Here is a 23,677-nt window from a genome sequence, read left to right as displayed (position 1 = left end):
GCGCTGGCGGGGTAGACCTGACCTACCAAGCCAGCGCCATCGGGATAGACCTGGCCTCTCAAGCCGGCGCTGGCGGCGTAGACATTGTCTTCCTAGCCGGCACCAGCGGGATAGACCTCGCCTCCCTAGCCGGCGCCGGCGGGGTGGACCTGGCCTCCCTAGCCATGCCAGCGAGGTAGACCTGGCCTCCCAACCGGCGCCGGCGTGGTAGACATGTCCTCCTTATCCGTCGCCGGTGGGGTAGACCTGGCCTCCATATCCGGCGACAGTGGGCTAGACCTGGCCTCCCTGCTAGCGCCGGCTGGGTAGACCTGGCCTACCAAACCGGCGCCAGCGAGTTAGACCTGTCCTCCCTGCTGGCGCCGGCTGGGTTGACCTGGCCTCCCAAGCCGGCATCGGCGTCGTAGAACTGGCCTCCCTAGCCGGCGTCGGCGGCGTAGACATTGCCTCGCTAGCCAGCACCGGTGGGGTACACCTGGACACCCTGCTGGTGCCGGCAAGGAAGACCTGGCCTCCCTGCTGGCGCCGGTAGAGTAGAATTGGCCTCCCGAGCCGGCGCCGGCGGGGTAGACATGGCCTCCTCAGCCGGCGCCAGCAGGGCAGACCTGTCCTCCATATCTGGCGACGGCGGGGTAGACAGGGCATCCCTGCCGGCGCCGGCGGTGTAGACCTGGCCTCCCAAGCCGGCGCCGCCAGCGTAGATATTGTCTTCCTATCCAGCGCCAGCAGGATAGACCTGACCTCTCTAGCCGGCGCCATGGGGTAGACCTGGCCTCCCCGTCGGCGCCGGCGGGGTAGACCTGGCCTCCCAAGCCGGCGCCAGAGGGCTAGACCTGGCCTCCCAAGTTGGCGCCGACGGCGTAGACCTGGCCTCCCTAGCCGTCGGCGGCGGCATAGACATTGCCTCGCTAGCCGACGCCGGCGGGGTAGACCTGGCCTCCCAAGCCGGCGCCGGCGTCATAACCTGGTATCCCAAGAGGGCGCCGGCGGGGTAGACCTGGCCAACCAAGCCGGCGCCGGCGTCGTAGACCTGGTCTCCCAAGAGGGCGCCGGCGGGGTAGACCTGGCCTCCCAAGCCGGCGCCGGCGGCGTACACCTGGCCTTCCTAGCCGTCGTCGGCGTCATAGTAATTGCCTCGCTAGCCGGCGCCGGCGGGGTAGACCTAGCCTCCAAAGCCGGCGCCGGCACCATAGACCTGGCCTCCCTAGCCGGCGTCGGCGGCTTAGACATTGCCTCCCTAGCCGGCACCGGCCCGGTAGACCTGGACACCCTGCCGGCACCAGCAAGGAAGACCTGGCCTCCCTGCTGGCGCTGGTAGAGTAGAATTGGCCTCCCGAGCCGGCGCCGGCGGGGTAGACATGGCCTCCTCAGCCGGCGCCGGCAGGGTAGAACTGTCCTCCCAAGCCGGCGACGGCGGGGTAGACCGGGCATCCCTGCCGGCGCCGGCGGTGTAGACCTGGCCTCCCAAGCCGGCGCCACCAGCGTAGATATTGTCTTCCTATCCGGCGCCGGCGGGATAGACCTGACCTCTCTAGCCGGCGCCATGGGGTAAACCTGGCCTCCCCGCCACCGCCGGCGGGGTAGACCTGGCCTCCCAAGCTGGCGCCGGCACAGTAGACATTGTCTTCCTAGCCGGCACCGGCGGTATAGACCTGGCCTCCCTAGCCGGCACCAGCGGCGTAGACCTGGCCTCCCTGCCGGCGCCGGCGGTGTAGACCTGGCCTCCCAAGCCGGCGCCGGCGGCGTAGAACTGGCCTCCCTAGCCGGCGCCGGTATAGTAGACCTGGCCTCCCAAGACGGCGCCGGCTGTGTATACATGGACTCCTTAGCCGGCGCCGGCGTGGTAGACCTCCCTCCATATGCGGCGCTGGCGTGGTAGACCTGGCCTTCGTAGCCGCCGCCGTCAGGGTAGACCTGGCATCCCTGCCGGCGCCAGCGGGGGAGACCTGGCCTCTCTGCCGGCGCCGTCGGGGTAGACCTGGCCTCCCTAGCCGTCGTCGGCGCGGTAGACCTGGCCTTCGTAGCCGGCGCCGTTGGGGTAGACCTGGCCTCTCTGCCGGCGCCGGCGGGGTAGACATTGCCTCCCTTGCCGGCGCCAGCGGGGTAGACTTGGCCTCCCTAGCCGGCGCCAGCGGGGTAGACCTGGCCTCCCAGCCGGCGCCTGCGGGGTAGACCTGGCCTCCCAAGGCAGCGCCGGCGGCGTAGACATTGCCTCCCTTGCCTGCGCCAGCGGGGTAGACTTGGCCTCCCTAGCGGGCGCCAGCGTGGTAGACCTCGCCTCCCTACCGGCGCTGGAGGTGTAGACCTGGCCTCCGTAGTCGTCGTCGGCGGGGTAGACATTGCCTCCCAAGCCGGCGCCATCAGGGTAGACCTGGTCTCTCTAGGTGGCGCCGGCCGGGTAGACCTGGCCTCTCTCGGTGGCGCAGGCCGGGTAGACTTGGCCTCCCTAGCTGGCGCCGGCGGGGTAGACCTGACCTCCCTAGCCGGCGCCGGCAAGGAAGACCTGGCCTCCCTTGCCGGCGCCGGCTGCCGTATACATTGTCTTCCTAGCCGGCGCTGGCGGGATAGACCTGGCCTCCGTAGCCGGCGCCAGCGGGGAAGACCTGGCCTCTCTGCCGGCACCGGCGGCATAGACCTGGCCTCCCAAGCTGGCGCCGGCTGCCGTATACATTGTCTTCCTAGCCGGCGCTGGCGGGATAGACCTGGCCTTCGTAGCCGGCGCCACCAGGGTAGACCTGGACTCCGTAGCCGGCGCCGGCGGGGTAGACCTGGCCTCTCTGCCGGCAGCAGCGGGGTAGTCCTGGGCTCCCAAGACGGCGCCGGTGGGGTAGAACTTGCCTCCCTAGCCGGCGCCGGTATAGTAGACCTGGCCTCCCAAGCCGGCGCCGGTGGGGTAGACCTGGCCTCCCTATCCTGCGCCGGCGAGGTAGACCTGGCCTCCCTAACCGCCTTCGGTGGCATAGACATTGCCTCGCTATCCGGCGCCGGTGGGGTAGACCTGGCATCCCTGACGGCGCCGGCGTGGTAGACCGTGCCTCCCAAGCCGGCGCAGGCGCGATAGACCTGACCTCCCTAGCCGGCGCCGGCGCGGTAGACCTGGCCTCTCTAGGCGGCAACGGCCGCGTAGACCTGGCCTCTCTAGGCGGCGCAGGCCGGGTAGAATTGGCCTCCCTAGCTGAGGCCGGCGGCTTAGACCTGGCCTCCGTAGCCGGTGCCGTCGGGGTAGACCTGGCCTCCCAAGGCGGTGCCGGCGGCGTAGACCTGACCTCCCTAGCCGGCGTCGGCGGCGTAGATATTGCCTCCCTTGCCGGCGCCAGTGGGGTAGACCTGGCCTCTCTAGGCGGCGCCGCTATAGTAGACCTGGACTCCCAAGCCGGCGCCGGCGTGGTAGAGCTCCCTCCATATCCGGCGCTGGCTTGATAGACCTGGCCTCCCTAGCCGGCGCCGGCGGCGTAGATCTGGGCTCCGTAGCCATCGTCGGCGTCATAGAAATTGCCTCGCTAGCGGGCGCCGGCGTCATAGACCTGGCCTCCCTAGCCGGCGTCGGCGGCGTAGACATTACCTCCCTAGCCGGCGCCGGCGGGGTAGACCTGGACACTCTGCCGGCGCCGGCAAGGAAGACCTGGCCTCCCTGCCGGTGCCGGTGGCATAGACCTGGCCTCCCTAGTCGGCGCCGGCGGGTAGACCTGGCTTCCCAAGCCGGCGCCAGCGGGTTAGACCTGGCCTCCCAAGCCGGCGCCGGCCGCGTAGACCTGGCCTCCCTCTCAGGCGTCGGCGGCATACTCATTGCCTCCATAGCAGGCGCCGTCGGGGTAGTCCTGGCCTCCCTAGCCGGCGCCAGCGGGGAAGACCTGGCCTCCCTAGCCGGCACCAGCAGCGTAGACCTGGCCTCCCTGCCGGCGCCTGCGGTGTAGACCTAGACTCCCAAGCCGGCGCCGGCGGTGTAGAACTGGCCTCCCTAGCCGGCGCCGGTATAGTAGACCTGGCCTCCCAAGCCGGCGCCGGCGGGTTATACAAGGCCTCCTTAGCCGGCACCGGCTTGGTAGACCTCCCTCCATATCCGGTGCTGGCGTGGTAGACGTGGCCTCCCTGCCGGCGCCAGCGGGGTAGACCTGTCCTCCAAAGCCAGCGCCGGCGTCATAGACCTGGCCTCCCTAGCCGGCGTCGGCGGCGTAGACCTGGCCTCCGTAGTTGGTGCCGGCGGGGTAGATCTGGCCTCTGTAGCCGGTGCCGGTATAGTAGAACTGGCCTCCCAAGCCGGCGCCTGCGGTGTAGACCTAGCCTACCTGCCGGCACCGGCGGGGTAGACCTGGCCTCCCAAGCTGGCGCCGGCAACGTAGACATTGTCTTCCTAGCCGGCACCGGCGGGATAGACCTGGCCTCCCAAGCCGGCGCCGGCAGGGTAGACCTGGCCTCCCTAGCCGGCGCCGGCGGCGTAGATCTGGGCTCCCTAGCCGTCGTCAGCGTCATAGACATTGCCTCGCTAGCGGGCGCCGGCGTCATAGATCTGGCCTCCCTAGCCGGCGCTGGCTTGGTAGACCTGGCCTCCCAAGCCGGCGCCGGTGGTGTAGACCTGGCCTCCCAAGCCGGCACCAGCGGCGTAGACCTGGCCTCCCTGCCGGCGCCGGCGGTGTAGACCTGGCCTCCCAAGCCGGCGCCGGCGGCGTAGAAATGGCCTCCCTAGCCGGCGCCGGTATAGTAGACCTGGCCTCCCTAGCCGGCGCCGGTGAGTTAGACCTGGCCTCCCTGCCGGCGCCAGCGGGGAAGACCTGGCCTCCCTGCCGTCGCCGGCGGGGTAGACCTGGCCTCCCAAGCTGGTGCCGGCGGCGTAGACCTGACCTCCCAAGCTGGCACCGCATGGTACACCTGCCCTCCCTGCTGGCGCCTGCGGGGTAGACCTGGCCTCCCTAGCCGGCGCCGGCTTGGTAGACTTGGCCTCCCTAGCCGGCGCCAGCGGGGTAGACCTGGCCTCCCAATCCGGCGCCGGCGCGGTAGATCTGACCTCCCAAGCCGGCGCCGGCAGGGTAAACCTGGCCTCCCTAGCCGGAGCCGGCGGCGTAGACCAGGACTCCCTCGCTGGCGCCGGCAAGGAAGAACTGGCTTCCCAAGCAGGCGCCAGCGGGGTAGACCTGGCCTCCCAAGCCGGCGCTGGCGGGGTAGACCTGACCTCCCTAGCCGGTGCCTGCGGGATAGACCTGGCCTCCCAAGCCGGCGCTGGCGGGGTAGACCTGACCTACCAAGCCAGCGCCATCGGGATAGACCTGGCCTCTCAAGCCGGCGCTGGCGGCGTAGACATTGTCTTCCTAGCCGGCACCAGCGGGATAGACCTCGCCTCCCTAGCCGGCGCCGGCGGGGTGGACCTGGCCTCCCTAGCCATGCCAGCGAGGTAGACCTGGCCTCCCAACCGGCGCCGGCGTGGTAGACATGTCCTCCTTATCCGTCGCCGGTGGGGTAGACCTGGCCTCCATATCCGGCGACAGCGGGCTAGACCTGGCCTCCCTGCTAGCGCCGGCTGGGTAGACCTGGCCTCCCAAGCCGGCGCCAGCGAGTTAGATCAGTCCTCCCTGCCGGCGCCGGCTGGGATGACCTGGCCTCCCAAGCCGGCATCGGCGTCGTAGAACTGGCCTCCCTAGCCGGCGTCGGCGGCGTAGATATTGCCTCGCTAGCCGGCACCGGTGGGGTACACCTGGACACCCTGCTGGCGCCGGCAAGGAAGACCTGGCCTCCCTTGCCGGCGCCGGCTGCCGTATACATTGTCTTCCTAGCCGGCGCTGGCGGGATAGACCTGGCCTCCGTAGCCGGCGCCAGCGGGGAAGACCTGGCCTCTCTGCCGGCACCGGCTGCGTAGACCTGGCCTCCCAAGCTGGCGCCGGCTGCCGTATACATTGTCTTCCTAGCCGGCGCTCGCGGGATAGACCTGGACTCCGTAGCCGGCGCCGGCGGGGTAGACCTGGCCTCTCTGCCGGCACCAGCGGGGTAGTCCTGGGCTCCCAAGACGGCGCCGGTGGGGTAGAACTTGCCTCCCTAGCCGGCCCCGGTATAGTAGACCTGGCCTCCCAAGCCGGCGCCGGTGGGGTAGACCTGGCCTCCCTATCCTGCGCCGGCGAGGTAGACCTGGCCTCCCTAAACACCTTCGGTGGCATAGACATTGCCTCGCTATCCGGCGCCGGTGGGGTAGACATGGCATCCTTGACGGCGACAGTGGGCTAGACCTGGCCTCCCTGCTAGCGCCGGCTGGGTAGACCTGGCCTCCCAAGCCGGCGCCAGCGAGTTAGATCAGTCCTCCCTGCCGGCGCCGGCGGGGTAGACCTGGCCTACCAAACCGGCGCCAGCGAGTTAGACCTGTCCTCCCTGCTGGCGCCGGCTGGGTTGACCTGGCCTCCCAAGCCAGCATCGGCGCCGTAGAACTGGCCTCCCTAGCCGGCGTCGGCGGCGTAGACATTGCCTCGCTAGCCGCCACCGGTGGGGTACACATGGACACCCTGCTGGAGCCGGCAAGGAAGACCTGGCCTCCGGGCTGGCACCGGTAGAGTAGAATTGGCCTCCCCGCCGGCGCTGGCGGGGTAGACCTGGCCTCCCTAGCCGGCGCCGGCGGCGTAGATCTGGGCTCCCTAGCCGTCGTCGGCGTCATAGACATTGCCTAGTTAGCAGGCGCCGGCGTCATAGACCTGGCCTCCCGAGCCGGCACCGGTGCTATAGACCTGGCTTCCCTAGCCTGCGCCGGCGGGGTAGAACTGGCCTCCCAAGCCGGCACCGGTGGTGTAGATCTGGACTCCCTAGCCGGCGCCGGCAAGGAAGACCTGGTCTCCCTGCCGGCCCCGGCGGGGTAGACCTGGCCTCCCAAGCCGGCGCAGGCGCGATAGACCTGACCTCCCTAGCTGGCGCCGGCGCGGTAGACCTGGCCTCTCTAGGCGGCAACGGCCGCGTAGACCTGGCCTCCCAAGCCGGCGCCAGCGGGGTATACATGGACTCCTTAGCCGGCGCCGGCGTGGTAGAGCTCCCTCCATATCCGGCGCTGGCGTGGTAGACCTGGCCTCCCTAGCCGGCGCCGGCGGGGTAGACTTGGCCTCCCTGCCGGCGCCGTCTGGGTACACCTTGCCTCCCAAGCCGGCGCCGGCGGCGTAGACCTGGCCTCCCTAGCCGGCGCTGGCACGGTAGTCCTGGCCTCCCAAGCCGGCACCGGTGGTGTAGACCTGGCCTCCCTAGCTGGCGCCGGCTGCGTATACATTGTCTTCCTATCCGGCACCGGCGGGATAGACCTGGCTTCCCTAGCCGGCACCAGCGGCGTAGACCTGGCCTCTGTAGCCGGCGTCGGTATAGTAGACCTGGCCTCCCTATCCGGCGCCGGCGGGGTAGACCTGGCCTCCCTAGCCGGCGCCGGTGGGGAAGACCTGGCCTCCCTAGCCGGCACCAGCGGCGTAGACCTGGCCTCCCTGCCGGCGCCTGCGGTGTAGACCTGGCCTCCCAAGCCGGCGCCTGCGGCGTAGACCTGGCCTCCCTAGCCGGCGCCGGTATAGTAGACCTAGCCTCCCAAGCCAGCGCCGTCGGGGTATACATGGCCTCCCTAGCCGGCGCCGGTATAGTAGACCTGGCCTCCCAAGCCGGCGCCGGCGGGGTATACATGGCCTCCTTAGCCGGCGCCGGCGTGGTACACCTCCCTCCATATCCAGCGCTGGCGTGGTAGACCTGGCCTCCCTGCAGGCGCCGGAGGGGTAGACCTGGCCTCCCAAGCCGGCGCCGGCACCGTAGACATTGTCTTCCTAGCCGGCACCGGCGGGATAGACCTGGCCTCCCTAGCCGGCCCCGGTGAGTTAGACCTGGCCTCCCTGCCGGCGCCAGCGGGGAAGACCTGGCCTCCCTGCCGTCGCCGGCGGGGTAGACCTGGCCTCCCAAGCTGGTGCTGGCGGCGTAGACCTGACCTCCCTAGCTGGCACCGCATGGTAGACCTGCCCTCCCTGCTGGCGCCGGCGGGGTAGACCTGGCCTCCCAATCCGGCGCCGGCGCGGTAGATCTGACCTCCCAAGCCGGCGCCGGCAGGGTAAACCTGGCCTCCCTAGCCGGAGCCGGCGGCGTAGACCAGGACTCCCTCGCTGGCGCCGGCAAGGAAGAACTGGCTTCCCAAGCAGGCGCCAGCGGGGTAGACCTGGCCTCCCAAGCCGGCGCTGGCGGGGTAGACCTGACCTCCCTAGCCGGTGCCTGCGGGATAGACCTGGCCTCCCAAGCCGGCGCTGGCGGGGTAGACCTGACCTACAAAGCCAGCGCCATCAGGATAGACCTGGCCTCTCAAGCCGGCGCTGGCGGCGTAGACCTGACCTCCCTAGCTGGCACCGCATGGTAGACCTGCCCTCCCTGCTGGCGCCGGCGGGGTAGACCTGGCCTCCCTAGCCGGCGCCAGCGGGGTAGACCTGGCCTCCCAATCCGGCGCCGGCACGGTAGATCTGACCTCCCAAGCCGGCGCTGGCAGGGTAGACCTGGCCTCTCAAGCCGGCGCCAGAGGCGTAGACCTGGCCTCGCTACACGGCGCCGGCGTGGTAGACCTGGCCTCCCTGCAGGCGCCGGCGGGGTAGACCTGGCCTCCCAAGCCGGCGCCGGCACTGTAGACATTGTCTTCCTAGCCGGCACTGGCGGGATAGACCTGGCCTCCCTAGCCGGCGCCGGTGAGTTAGACCTGGCCTCCCTAGCCGGCGCCAGCGGGGAAGACCTGGCCTCCCATGCTGGTTCCGGCGGCGAAGACGTGACCTCCCAAGCTGGCACCGCATGGTAGACCTGCCCTCCCTGCTGGCGCCGGCGGGGTAGACCTGGCCTCCCTAGCCGGTGCAGGCGTCATAGACCTGGCCTCCCTAGCCGGCGCCGGCGGCATAGATCTGGGCTCCCTAGCCGTCGTCGGCGTCATAGACATTGCCTAGCTAGCAGGCGCCGGCGTCATAGACCTGGCCTCCCTAGCCGGCGATGGCGGGGAAGACATGGCCTCCCGAGCCGGCGCCGATGGTATAGACCTGGCTTCCCTAGCCTGCGCCGGCGGGGTAGAACTGGCCTCCCAAGCCGGCGCCGGTGGTGTAGATCTGGACTCCCTAGCCGGCGCCGGCAAGGAAGACCTGGTCTCCCTGCCGGCCCCGGCGGGGTAGACCTGGCCTCCCAAGCCGGCGCAGGCGCGATAGACCTGACCTCCCTAGCTGGCGCCGGAGCGGTAGACCTGGCCTCTCTAGGCGGCAACGGCCACGTAGACCTGGCCTCTCTAGGCGGCGCAGGCCGGGTAGAATTGGTCTCCCTAGCTGAGGCCGGCGGCTTAGACCTGGCCTCCGTAGCCGGCGCCGTCGGGGTAGACCTGGCCTCCCAAGGCGGTGCCAGCGGCGTAGACCTGGCCTCCCTAGCCGGCGTCGGCGGCGTAGATATTGCCTCCCTTGCCGGCGCCAGTGGGGTAGACCTGGCCTCTCTAGGCGGCGCCGCTATAGTAGACCTGGCCTCCCAAGCCGGCGCTGGCGGGGTATACATGGACTCCTTAGCCGGCGCCAGCGTGGTAGAGCTCCCTCCATATCCGGCGCTGGCTTGATAGACCTGGCCTCCCTAGCCGGCGCCGGCGGCGTAGATCTGGGCTCCGTAGCCATCGTCGGCGTCATAGAAATTGCCTCGGTAGCGGGCGCCGGCGTCATAGACCTGGCCTCCCTAGCCGGCGTCGGCGGCGTAGACATTACCTCCCTAGCCGGCGCCGGCGGGGTAGACCTGGACACTCTGCCGGCGCCGGCAAGGAAGACCTAGCCTCCCTGCCGGTGCCGGTGGCATAGACCTGGCTTCCCAAGCCGGCGCCAGCGGGTTAGACCTGGCCTCCCAAGCCGGCGCCGGCCGCGTAGACCTGGCCTCCCTCTCAGGCGTCGGCGGCATACTCATTGCCTCCATAGCAGGCGCCGTCGGGGTAGTCCTGGCCTCCCTAGCCGGCGCCGGCGGGGAAGACCTGGCCTCCCTAGCCGGCACCAGCGGCGTAGACCTGGCCTCCCTGCCGGCGCCGGCGGTGTAGACCTGGCCTCCCAAGCCGGCGCCGGCGGCGTAGAACTGGCCTCCCTAGCCGGCGCCGGTATAGTAGACCTGGCCTCCCTAGTCGGCACCGGCGGGGTAGATCTGGGCTCCCTAGCCGGCGCCGGCAAGGAAGACCTGGCCTCCCAAGCCGGCGCCGGCGGCGTAGACCTGGCCTCCCTGCCGGTGCCGGTGGCGTAGACCTGGCCTCCCTGCCGGCGCCGGCATGGTAGATCTGGACTTTGTAGCCGGCGCCGTCGGGGTAGACCTGGCCACCCTGCCGGCGCCGGCGGGGTAGACCTGGCCTCCCAAGCTGGCGCCGGCTGCCGTATACATTGTCTTCCTAGCCGGCGCTGGCGGGATAGACCTGGCCTCCGTAGCCGGCGCCAGCGGGGAAGACCTGGCCTCTCTGCCGGCACCGGCGGCGTAGACCTGGCCTCCCAAGCTGGCGCCGGCTGCCGTATACATTGTCTTCCTAGCCGGCGCTGGAGGGATAGACCTGGCCTTCGTAGCCGGCGCCACCAGGGTAGACCTGGACTCCGTAGCCGGCGCCGGCGGGGTAGACCTGGCCTCTCTGCCGGCACCAGCGGGGTAGTCCTGGCCTCCCAAGCCGGCGCCGGTGGGGTAGACCTGGCCTCCCTATCCTGCGCCGGCGAGGTAGACCTGGCCTCCCTAACCGTCTTCGGTGGCATAGACATTGCCTCGCTAGCCGGCGCCGTTGGGGTAGACCTGGCATCCCTGACGGCGCCGGTGGGGAAGACCTGGCCTCCTTGCCGGCGCCATCGGGGTAGACCTGGACTCCCAAACCGGCGCCGACGGCGTAGACCTGGCCTCCCTAGCCGTCGTCGGTGTCATAGACATTGCATTGCTATCCGGCGCCGGCGGGGTCGACCTGGCCTCCCTAGCCGCCGCCGGCGTCATACACCTGCCCTCCCTATCTGGCTTCGGCAGGCGTAGATATTGCCTCCCTAGCCGGCGCCGGCGCGGAAGACCTGGCCTCCCTGCCAGCGCCAGCGGGGAAGACCTGGCCTCCCGAGCCGGCGCCGGTGGTATAGACCTGGCTTCCCTAGCCTGCGCCGGCGGGGTAGAACTGGCCTCCCAAGCCAGCGCCGGTGGTGTAGACCTGATCTCCCTAGCTGGCGCCGGAGCGGTAGACCTGGCCTCTCTAGGCGGCGCAGGCCGGGTAGAATTGGCCTCCCTAGCTGGCGCCGGCGGCTTAGACCTGGCCTCCGTAGCCGGCGCCGTCGGGGTAGACCTTGCCTCCCAAGGCGGTGCCGGCGGCGTAGACCTGGCCTCCCTAGCCGGCGTCGGCGGCGTAGACATTGCCTCCCTTGCCGGCGCCAGTGGGGTAGACCTGGCCTCTCTAGGCGGCGCCGGTATAGTAGACCTGGCCTCCCAAGCCGGCGCCGGCGGGGTATACATGGCCTCCTTAGCCGGCACCGGCTTGGTAGACCTCCCTCCATATCCGGCGCTGGCGTGGTAGACGTGGCCTCCCTGCCGGCGCCGGCGGGGTAGACCTGGCCTCCCTAGCCGGCACCAGCGGCGTAGACCTGGCCACCCTGCCGGCGCCGGCACAGTAGACATTGTCTTCCTAGCCGGCACCGGCGGGATAGACATGGCCTCCCTAGCCGGTGCCGGCGGGGAAGACCTGGCCTCCCTAGCCGGCACCAGCGGCGTAGACCTGGCCTCCCTACCGGCGCTGGAGGTGTAGACCTGGCCTCCTTAGCCGTCGTCGGCGGGGTAGACATTGCCTCCCAAACCGGCGCCATCGGGGTAGACCTATTTTCTCTAGGTGGCGCCGGCCGGGTAGACCTGGCCTCTCTAGGTGGCGCAGGCCGGGTAGACTTGGCCTCCCTAGCTGGCGCCGGCGGGTTAGACCTGACCTCCCTAGCCGGCGCCGGCAAGGAAGACCTGGCCTCCGTTGCCGGCGCCGGCTGCCGTATACATTGTCTTCCTAGCCGGCGCTGGCGGGATAGACCTGGCCTCCGTAGCCGGCGCCGGCGGGGAAGACCTGGCCTCTGTAGCCGGCGCCGGTATAGTAGAACTGGCCTCCCAAGCCGGTGCCAGCGGGGTAGACCTGGCCACCCTAGCCGGCACCGGCGGGGTAGACCTGGCCTCGCTAGCCGGTGCCCGCGGGATAGACCTGGCCTCCCAAGCCGGCGCTGGCGGGGTAGACCTGACCTACCAAGCCAGCGCCATCGGGATAGACCTGGCCTCTCAAGCTGGCGCTGGCGGCGTAGACCTGGCCTCCCTGCCGGCGCCGGCGGTGTAGACCTGGCCTCCCAAGCCGGCGCCGGCGGGGTATACATGGACTCCTTAGCCGGCGCCGGCGTGGTAGACCTCCCTCCATATCCGGCGCTGGCGTGTTAGACCTGGCCTCCCTGCCGGCGCCGGCGGTGTAGACCTGGCCTCCAAAGCTGGTGCAGGCATCATAGACCTGGCCTCCCTAGCCGGCGCCGCCGGCGTAGATCTGGGCTCCCTAGCCGTCGTCGGCGTCATAGACATTGCATCTCTAGCGGGCGCCGGCGTCATAGACCTGGCCTCCCTGGCAGTCGTCGGCGTCATAGATATTGCCTCGCTAGCCGGCGCCGGCGGGGTAGACCTGGCCTCCAAAGCTGGTGCAGGCATCATAGACCTGGCCTCCCTAGCCGGCGCCGCCGGCGTAGATCTGGGCTCCCTAGCCGGCGCCGGCAAGGAAGACCTGGTTTCCCTGTCAGGCGTCGGCGGCATAATCATTGCCTCCATAGCCGGCGCCGCCGGGTAGACCTGGCCTCCCTGCTGGCGCCGGCGTTGTAGACTTGGCCTCCCAAGCCGGCGGCGGTGGCGTAGAACTGGCCTCCCTAGGCAGCGCCGGTATAGTAGACCTGGCCTCCCAAGACGGCGCCGGCGAGTTAGACCTGGCCTCCGTAGCCGGCGCCGGCATCGTAGACCTGGCCTCCCTAGCCGGCGCCAGCGGGGGTAGATGTGGCCTCCCTGCCGGCGCCGTCTAGGTACACCTTGCCTTCGAATCCGGCGCCGGCGGCGTAGACCTTGCCTCCCTGTCGGCGCCGGCAGGGTAGACCTGGCCACCCTAGCCGGCGCCGGCGCGGTATATCTGACCTCCCAAGCCGGTGCCGGCAGGGTAGACCTGGCCTCTCAAGCCGGCGCCAGAGGTGTAGACCTGGCCTCCCTGCCGTCGCCGGCATGGTAGATCTGGCCTTCTTAGCCGGCGACGTCGGGGTTGACCTGGCCACCCTGCCGGCGCCGGCGGGGTAGACCTGGCCTCCCAAGCCGTCGCCGGCGGCGTAGACCTGACCTCCCTAGCCGGAGTTGGCGATGTAGACATTGCCTCCCAAGCCGGCGCCGGCGGGGTAGACCTGGCCTCCCTGCCGGCGCCGGCGGGGGAGACCTGGCCTCCGTAGCCGGAGCCGGCGTCGTAGACCTGGCCTCCCAAGCCGGTGCATGCAGCGTAGACCTGGCCTCCCTAGCCGGCGCCGGCGGTGTAGACCTGGCCTCCCAAGCCGGGGCCGGCGGCGTAGACCTGGCCTCCCTAGCCGGCGCCGGTATAGTAGACCTGGCCTCCCTAGCCGGCGCCGGTGGTGCGTAGACCTGGCCTCCCTAGCTGGCGCCGGCTGCGTATACATTGTCTTCCTAGCCGGCACCGGCGGGATAGACCTGGCCTCCCTAGCCGGCACCAGCGGCGTAGACCTGGCCTCCCTGCCGGCGCCAGCGGTGTAGACCTGGCCTCCCAAGCCGGCGCCGGCGGCATAGAACTGGCCTCCCTAGCTGGCGCCGGTATAGTAGACCTGGCCTCCCAAGCCGGCGCCGGCGGGGTATACATGGACTCCTTAGCCGGCGCCGGCGTGGTAGACCTCCCTCCATATCCGGCGCTGGCGTGGTAGACCTGGCCTCCAAAGCCGGTGCAGGTGTCATAGACCTGGCCTCCCTAGCCGGCGCCGGCGGCGTAGATCTGGGCTCCCTAGCCGTCGTCAGCATCATAGACATTGCCTCGCTAGCGGGCGCCGGCGTCATAGATCTGGCCTCCCTAGCCGGCGCTGGCATGGTAGTCCTGGCCTCCCAAGCCGGCGCCGGTGGTGTAGACCTGGCCTCCCTAGCTGGCGCCTGCTGCGTATACATTGTCTTCCTAGCCGGCACCGGCGGGTTAGACCAGGCCTCCCTAGCCGGCACCAGCGGCGTAGACATGGCATCCCTGCCGGCGCCGGCGGTGTAGACCTGGCCTCCCAAGACGGCGCCGGCTGCGTAGAACTGGCCTCCCTAGCTGGCGCCGGTATAGTAGACCTGGCCTCCCAAGCCGGCGCCGGCGGGGTATACATGGACTCCTTAGCCGGCGCCGGCGTGGTAGACCTCCCTCCATATCCGGCGCTGGCGTGTTAGACCTGGCCTCCCTGCCGGCGCCGGCGGGGTAGACCTGGCCTCCAAAGCTGGTGCAGGCATCATAGACCTGGCCTCCCTAGCCGGCGCCGCCGGCGTAGATCTGGGCTCCCTAGCCGGCGCCGGCGGCGTAGATCTGGGCTCCCTAGCCGGCGCCGGCGGCGTAGACCTGGTTTCCCTATCAGGCGTCGGCGGCATAATCATTGCCTCCATAGCCGGCGCCGCCGGGTAGACCTGGCCTCCCTGCTGGTGCCGGCGTTGTAGACTTGGCCTCCCAAGCCGGCGGCGGTGGCGTAGAACTGGCCTCCCTAGGCAGCGCCGGTATAGTAGACCTGGCCTCCCAAGACGGCGCCGGCGAGTTAGACCTGGCCTCCGTAGCCGGCGCCGGCATCGTAGACCTGGCCTCCCTAGCTGGCGCCAGCGGGGTAGATTTGGCCTCCCTGCCAGCGCCGGCAGGGTAGACCTGGCCTCTCAAGCCGGCGCCAGCGGGGTAGACCTGGCCTCCCTGCTGGCGCCGGCGTTGTAGACTTGGCCTCCCAAGCCGGCGGCGGTGGCGTAGAACTGGCCTCCCTATGCAGCGCCGGTATAGTAGACCTGGCCTCCCAAGACGGCGCCGGCGAGTTAGACCTGGCCTCCGTAGCCGGCGCCGGCATCATAGACCTGGCCTCCCTAGCCGGCGCCAGCGGGGTAGATTTGGCCTCCCTGCCGGCGCCGTCTAGGTACACCTTGCCTTCGAATCCGGCGCCGGCGGCGTAGACCTTGCCTCCCTGTCGGCGCCGGCAGGGTAGACCTGGCCACCCTAGCCGGCGCCGGCGCGGTATATCTGACCTCCCAAGCCGGTGCCGGCAGGGTAGACCTGGCCTCTCAAGCCGGCGCCAGAGGTGTAGACCTGGCCTCCCTGCCGTCGCCGGCATGGTAGATCTGGCCTTCTTAGCCAGCGACGTCGGGGTTGACCTGGCCACCCTGCCGGCGCCGGCGGGGTAGACCTGGCCTCCCAAGCCGTCGCCGGCGGCGTAGACCTGACCTCCCTAGCCGGAGTTGGCGATGTAGACATTGCCTCCCAAGCCGGCGCCGGCGGGGTAGACCTGGCCTCCCTGCCGGCGCCGGCGGGGGAGACCTGGCCTCCGTAGCCGGAGCCGGCGTCGTAGACCTGGCCTCCCAAGCCGGTGCATGCAGCGTAGACCTGGCCTCCCTAGCTAGCGCCGGCGGGGTAGACTTGGCCGCCGGAGCCTGCTCCGGCGGGGTACACCTGGCCTCCCTGCTGGTGCCGGGGGTGTAGACATGGCCTCCCAAGCCGGAGCCAGCGACGTAAACCTGGCCTCCCAAGCCGGCGCCAGCGGGGTAGACCTGGCCTCTCTAGCCGGTGCCCGTGGGATAGACCTGGCCTCCCAAGCCGGTGCCCGCGGGATAGACGTGGCCTCCCAAGCCGGCGCTGGCGCGGTAGACCTGACCTACCAAGCCAGCGCCATCGGGATAGACCTGGCCTCTCAAGCCGTTGCTGGCGGCGTAGACATTGTCTTCCTAGCCGGCACCAGCGGGATAGACCTCGCCTCCCTAGCCGGCGCCGGCGGGGTGGACCTGGCCTCCCTAGCCATGCCAGCGAGGTAGACCTGGCCTCCCAACCGGCGCTGGCGTGGTAGACATGTCCTCCTTAGCCGTCGCCGGTGGGGTAGACCTGGCTTCCATATCCGGCGACAGCGGGCTAGACCTGGCCTCCCTGCTAGCGCCGGTGGGGTGGACCTGCCCTCCCAAGCCGCCGCCGGTGTCATAGACCTGCCCTCCCTATCTGGCTTCGGCAGGCGTAGACATTGCCTCCCTAGCCGGCGCCGGCGCGGTAGACCTGGCCTCCCTGCCAGCGCCAGCGGGGAAGACCTGGCCTCCCTAGCCGGCGATGGCGGGGAAGACATGGCCTCCCGAGCCGGCGCCGGTGGTATAGACCTGGCTTCCCTAGCCTGCGCCGGCGGTATAGACCTGGCTTCCCTAGCCTGCGCCAGCGGGGTAGACCTGGCCTCCCTAGCCGGCGCCAGCGGGGTAGACCTGGCCTCCCAAGCCTGTGCCGGCGGCGTAGACCTGGTCTCCCTAGCTGGTGCCGGCTGCGTATACATTGTCTTCCTAGCCGGCGCCGGCGGGATAGACCTGGCCTCCCTAGCCGGCGCTGGCGCAGTAGACATTGTCTTCCTAGCCGGCGCCGGCAGGATAGACCTGGCCTCCCAAGCCGGTGCCAGCACCGTAGACATTGTCTTCCTAGCCGGCGCCGGCGGGATAGACCTGGCCTACCTAGCCGCGCCAGCGTGGAAGACCTAGCCTCCCTGCTGGCGCCGGCGTTGTAGACCTGGCCTCCCAAGCCAGTGCCAGCGGCGTAGACCTGGCCTCCCTAGCTGGCGCCGGTATAGTAGACCTGGCCTCACTAGCTTGCACCTGCGGTGTAGACCTGGCCTCCGTAGCCGGCGCCGGCGGGGTAGACCTGGCCTCTCTGCCAGTGTTGGCGGGGTAGACCTGGCCTCCCAAGCCGGCGGCGGTGAGTTAGACCTGACCACCCTGCCGGCGGCGGCGGGGTAGACCTGGCCTCCATGCTGGCGCCAGCGGTGTAGACCTGGCCTCCCAAGCCAGCACCAGTGAGTTAGACTTGACGTCCCTGCCGCCGACAGCGGGGTAGACCTGGCCTCTGTAGCCGGCGCCGGCGGGGTAGACCTGGCCTCCCTAGCCGCACCAGCGTGGTAGACCTGGCCTTCCAAGCCGCCGCCGGCCGGGTACACATGTCCTCCGTAGCCGGCGCCGGCGGGATAGACCTGGCCTCCTTATTCGGCGACGGGGGTGTGGACCTGGACTCCCTGCCCGCGCCGGTGGCGTAGACCTGGCCTCCCTAGTCGGCGCCGGAGGTGTAGATCTGTCCTCCGTAGCCGGCACCGGCGGGGTAGACCTGGACTCCCTGCCGGCGCCGGCAGGTTAGACATGGCCTCCCATGCCGGCGCCGGCGGGGTAGACCTGGCCTCCCTAGCTGACGCCGGCAGGGTAGACCTGGCCTCCCAAGCCGGCGCCGGCGGGGTAGACCTGGCCTCCGTAGCCAACGCCGGCAGGGTAGACCTGGCCTCCCAAGCCGGCGATGGCGTCATAGACCTGGCCTCCCTAGCCGGCGTCGGCGGCGTAGACATTGCCTCCCTAGCCGGACGCCGGCTAGTTAGACCTGGCGTCCCCGCCGGCGCCAACGCGGTAGACCTGGCCTCCCAAGCCGGCGCTGGCGGCGTAGACCTGGCCTTCCAAACCGATGCTGGTGGGGTAGACCTGGCCTCCCAAGACGGTGCATGCAGCGTAGACCTGGCCTCCCTAGCCAGCGCCGGCGGTGTACACCTGGCCTCCCTGCTGGTGCCGGCAGGGTAGACATGGCCTCCCAAGCCGGAGCCGGCGACGTAAACCTGGCCTCCCAAGCCGGCGCCAGCAGGGTAGACCTGGCCTCTCTAGGTGGCGCAGGCCGGGTAGACTTGGCCTCCCTAGCTGGCACCGGCGGGTTAGACCTGGCCTCTGTAGCCCGCTCCGGCGGCGTAGACCTGGCCTCCCTAGCTGGCGCCGGCGAGTTAGACCTTGCCTCCCTGTCGGCGCCGGCAGGGTAGACCTGGCCTCCCTAGCCGGAGCCGGCGGTGTAGACCTTGCCTCCCTGTCGGCACCGGCAGGGTAGACCTGGCCACCCTAGCCGGCGCCGGCGCGGTATATCTGACCTCCCAAGCCGGTGCCGGCAGGGTAGACCTGGCCTCTCAAGCCGGCGCCAGAGGCGTAGACCTGGCCTCCCTGCCGGAGTTGGCGATGTAGACATTGCCTCCCAAGCCGGCGCCGGCGGGGTAGACCTGGCCTCCCTGCCGGCGCCGGCGGGGGAGACCTGGCCTCCGTAGCCGGAGCCGGCGTCGTAGACCTGGCCTCCCAAGCCGGTGCATGCAGCGTAGACCTGGCCTCCCTAGCTAGCGCCGGCGGGGTAGACTTGGCCGCCGGAGCCTGCTCCGGCGGGGTACACCTGGCCTCCCTGCTGGTGCCGGGGGTGTAGACATGGCCTCCCAAGCCGGAGCCAGCGACGTAAACCTGGCCTCCCAAGCCGGCGCCAGCGGGGTAGACCTGGCCTCTCTAGCCGGTGCCCGCGGGATAGACCTGGCCTCCCAAGCCGGTGCCCGCGGGATAGACCTGGCCTCCCTAGCTGGCGTTGGCGACGTAGACATTGCCTCCCTAGACGGCGCAGGTCGGGTAGACATGGCCTCCCTAGCTGGCGCCGGCGGGTTAGACCTGGCCTCCGTAGCCGGTGCCGGCGGGGTAGACCTGGCCTCCGTACCCGATGCCGGCAGGGTATCCCTGGCCTACCTAGCCGGCGTCGGCGGCGTACACATTTCCTCGCTTGCCGGCGCCAGCGGTGTAGACCTGGCCTCCCTTCTGGCGCCGGAGGGGTAGACCTGGCCTCCCAAGCCGGCGTCGGCGTGGTAGACCTGGCCTCCTTACTGGCGCCTGCATTGTAGACCTGGCCTCCCTGCCGGCGCCGGCGGGATGGACCTGGCCTCCTTGCCGGTGCCGGCGGGGTAGACCTGGGCTGCCTAGCCGGCGTCGAAGGCGTAGACATTGCATCCCTTGCCGGTGTCTGCGGGGTTGACCTGGCCTCCCAAGCCGGTGCCGGCGGCATAGACCTGGCCTCCCAAGCCGGCGCCGGCGGGGTAGACCTGGCCTCTCAAGCCTGCGCCGGCAGCGTAGACATTGTCTTCCTAGCTGGCGCCGGCGCGATAGACCTGGCCTCCCTAGCCGGCGTCGTCGCGATAGACCTGGCCTCCGTAGCTGGCGCTGGCGGGGCAGACCTGGCCTCGCTAGCCGGCGCCGGCGGGGTAGACCTGGCCTTTTTAGCTGACGTTGGCTGCGTATAAATTTTCTTCCTATCCGGCGCCGGCAGGATAGACCTGGGCTCCGTAGCTAGCGCTGGCAGGGTAGACCTGGCCTCCCTAGCTGGCGTCGGTGGCGTAGACATTGCCTCCCTAGCCGGCGCCGGTATAGTAGACCTGGCCTCCAAATCCGGCACCGGCGGGGTAGACCTGGCCTCTCAAGCCTGCGCCTGCAGCGTACACATTGCCTTCCTAGCTGGCGCCGGCGCGATAGACCTGGCCTCCCTGCATGCGCCCGCGGGGTAGACCTGGCCTCCCTAGCCGGCGTCTACGGCGTACACATTGCCTCCCTAGCCGGCGCCGGTATAGTAGACCTGGACTCCCAAGCCGGCGCCGGCGGGGTAGAAATGGCCTCCTTAGCCGTCGCCGGCGGAGTAGACCTGGCCTCCATATCCGGCGACGGCGGGCTAGACCTGGCCTCCCTGCCAGCACCGGCGGGGTAGACCTGACCAACCAAGCCGGCGCCGGCGTCGTAGACCTGGCCTCACTATCAGGCGTCGGCGGCATAATCATTGCCTCCATAGCCGGCGCCAGCGGGGTAGACCTGGCCTGCCAAGGCGGCGCCAGGGTCGTAGACCTGGCCTCCCTAGCCGGCGTTGGCGGCGTAGACATGTCCTCCCTAGACGGCGCAGGTCGGGTAGACATGGCCTCCCTAGCTGGCGCCGGCGGGTTAGACCTGGCCTCCGTAGCCGGTGCCGGCAGGGTATCCCTGGCCTACCTAGCCGGCGTCGGCGGCGTACACATTTCCTCGCTTGCCGGCGCCAGCGGTGTAGACCTGGCCTCCCTGCTGGCGCCGGAGGGGTAGACCTGGCCTCCCAAGCCGGCGCCGGCGTGGTAGACCTGGCCTCCTTACCGGCGCCTGCAGTGTAGACCTGGCCTCCCTGCCGGCGCCGGCGGGATGGACCTGGCCTCCCTAGCCGGCGTCGGCGGCGTAGACATTGCATCCCTTGCCGGTGTCTGCGGGGTAGACCTGGCCTCCATATCCGGCGCCGGCGGGGTAGACCTGGCCTCCCTAGCCGGCCCCGGTGGGATATACCTGGCCTCCCTGTCAGCGCCGGCGGGGTAGACCTGGCTTTTCAAACCAGCGCCGGCGGGGTAGACCTGGCTTTTCAAACCAGCGCCGGCGGGGTAGACCTGGCCCCCCAAGCCGGCGCCGGTGGGGTAGGTCTGGCCTCCCTAGCCAGCACCGGTATCGTAGACCTGGCCTTCCAAGCCAGCACCGGTGGCGTAGACCTGTCCTCCCTAGCTGGCGCCGGCAAGTTAGACCTGGCCTCCCTGCTGGCGCCGGCGGCGTAGACCTGGCCTCCCTAGCCGGCGCCGGCGAGTTAGACCTGGCCTCCCTGCCGGCAGCAGCGGGGTAGACCTGGCCTCCCTAGCCGGTGCCAGTATGGTAGACCTGGCCTCCCTAGCCGTCGGCGGCGGCATAGACATTGCCTCGCTAGCCGGCGCCGGCGGGGTAGACCTGGCCTCCCAAGCCGGTGCCGGCGTCGTAGACCTGGCCTCCCTAGCAGGCATCGGCGGCGTAGACATTGCCTCCCTAGCCGGCGCCAGCGGGGTAGACCTGGACACCCTGCCGGCGCCGGCAAGGAAGACCTGGCCTGCGTGCCGACGCCGGTGGCGTAGACCTGGCCTCCCTAGCTGGCGCTGGCTGCGTATACATTGTCTTCCTAGCCTGCGCCGGCGGAATAGACCTGGCCTCCGTCGCCGGCCTTGGCAGGGTAGACCTGGCCTCCGTAGCCGGCGACGGCGGGGTAGACCTGGCCTACCTGCCTGAGACAAGAGGAGTCAAAAGAATCTCAGTAGACATAATAAGGGGGGATGAAGGATGATGTTTAGCGCTTACATTGTTGAAATTAGCTGAGGCAAAGACAGTCTTTCATAAGAAGAGCTAGTCCCAAGGACCAGCCAATGAGGTAAAGACAGCTCCTGATAAGAAGCAGGAGCAGGCCCCAAGAGCCAGCTAAGACTGGTCCTGCGGCTTGGGTGAATACCAAGAAATCACTGAGCCTGCGCAAGAAAAAAGGTTACTAGCGGTGACGAAGAGGAGTCATCTATCTTCATCTCTGCGACCACCAGACAACCACCATAAAGAGGCACTGCGCAAGCGCAGTTGAGAGGAGACTATGGAAATGACCTCTCGGAGCTAATTTTAATATGGAGCGGGGATAGGTCATGCATATATATAGGTGTATTGTGAATATGTAACACTTGACTGTATAAACTTGAGACAAACTGCCGAGTGCGGCGCGCATGACTTCGGTGGGACTACCCCCCGTGCGGCCCAGCGCTGAATAAACATACCTACTTTACAATCTCACTGATTGTGGAGTCTGTTTTCCGCACGTCAGTTTGGCGAGCCAGCCAGGAGACTCTCTGCTCGGCTGCGGGACCAACTGCGGAGCGGACGCCCCTCGGCGCGCCCCGAGCACTGTCCTCGGAGGAGCCTCCGCTGCCAGCCACTCACCACGGGAGCAGACAACAACCTCCTGAAGCCGCGGACTAAATGGTATGTTTACAAAGGTAGCCTGTAGAAATACGGGCCGGGACAGCTGGTAAATCGCGCAGAGACGTCTGGCGTGCAGCGTAGTCCCCGTATGGGAGGAGGGTACCTTGGTAAGGGGGGATTTGCTGACCGATAGAGCGGCCGCTAGCGATCTTGGGGGTAGATCGAGCAAATCTGGGGTGACTGCTGTATCCCGGTATCGGGAGCCAGGACGGACCTGTCAATGACTGGTATATAAGAGGCAGGAGAAGGGTAGGCGCACCCCCTCGCAATTGCGCTTGGTTTACTTTTGCAGCTGCTGGAAGGTTGTCAACTGGAGCGATGATTGTATGATGTGAATGTTTGGAAATTTATGTTAAAGATTTTGTGGGGGTGTGTGGAAATGATATGTTGAAATCTATAGGTGTACGTATGTTTGTGTGAATGTCTTTACGTATTAATAGCGGTGATCCCCTGCTTTTTATGTGGGCTTGTAACTGGACTATATAGTAATTAGCATCCAGCTTGGCTTTTGTTGAAGTGTAAATCTTGTGGGAGAAGGTGGTACTGTAGCAGACGGAAACCAGACTGCCTTGAGTGTTTTCCCCAAATTCCACACTTTTATGATTGGGAAAGAGTTCACTAAGCAAAATAGTGAGATTGGTGTGTAAAGGAAAATTTAATTCCAGAAATTTGGGATGTGTGGGAGGGAAACGGAGGGAAGACTATAAAGAAGTGTAAGGAACGATTTTCATGGAAGCTTATTAAAAGGAGAAGCCAAAATCCAACTTAAGAATTATTAGGAAGAGTATTAAAATGGGAAACAAACAAGGAGGAGTATTGAGGAAGAGTCCTCTGGGTTGTGTAATTGCCCACTGGAAAGATATTGTTGGGACCGGAGGTACGGAAAGTAAAAAGAACCTTATTAAATACTGCAATCAGTGGTGGCCGTTGTATAAGTTAGAAGGTGATGCTAAGTGGCTGCTTAATGGGTCAATAGATTATAATACTTTATTACAACTAATGCTGGTTTTAAGGAGAGAAGGAAAATGGACTGAGGTTTCATATGCAGACATGTTTTTCACCCTCCGAGATCATCCGGAGTGGCAAAGGGACTGTGGAATGGTACCCCCGCAGGACCCCATGGTGCTTGCACTTGAGCGAGAGAACAACAAGGAGTTTAGAGGTAAACTGAGGCGGTGTTGTTCGGCATGTAGTATTGGACAAAGATGTACAAAGACAAATAAAATCCATCAGGCACCAGAACAAGATCTAACTGATTTGTTTAAGCCTCCCCCTCGACCACAGGAACAGGATGCAGACTCGGATAGAACTCCAACCCCCCCGAGCAGCCCTGTATCTTCCCGTACTAGGAAGAAAACTACCTCAACAGCTTTACAAGCACCTCTCCGAGAGGCCGTGGGGCCGGATGGTGGGACGATGTTGATCAAAGTACCCTTTTCTACTGCTGACCTAGGGGAATGGAAAAAGGTTGCAAAAGATTATAGGAGAGATCCGATAGGTGTAACTAAGCATTTCCAATTTATTGTAAAACAGCATAACCCTGACTGGAAGGATATACAGCTATTATTGGAATATATGACTGAGACAGAAAAACAGCTGATTTTAAAAACAGCAGGGAACCTTGCTGAAGATCATTATAAGATTACAGGAGGGGACATTAAGGAATATTTCCCTCTCCAAGACCCAAAGTGGGATGTTAATAGATCTGCACATATGAAAAGATTGCAGGGGTATCAGGAATGGATTACAAAAGGAATAGAGAGAGCAATCCCTAAAACTATAAATTGGTCAGCTTTATATGCAGTTAAACAGAGTCCTTCCGAGTCTCCATCCGAATTCCTGGATCGATTGAGGGATGTAATGCGCCGCAGCACACCGCTGGATCCTG

Source organism: Harpia harpyja, chromosome 14 (genome assembly GCF_026419915.1).
Source record: "Harpia harpyja isolate bHarHar1 chromosome 14, bHarHar1 primary haplotype, whole genome shotgun sequence".
NCBI lineage: Eukaryota > Metazoa > Chordata > Aves > Accipitriformes > Accipitridae > Harpia > Harpia harpyja.
This window is presented reverse-complemented; position numbering follows the sequence as displayed.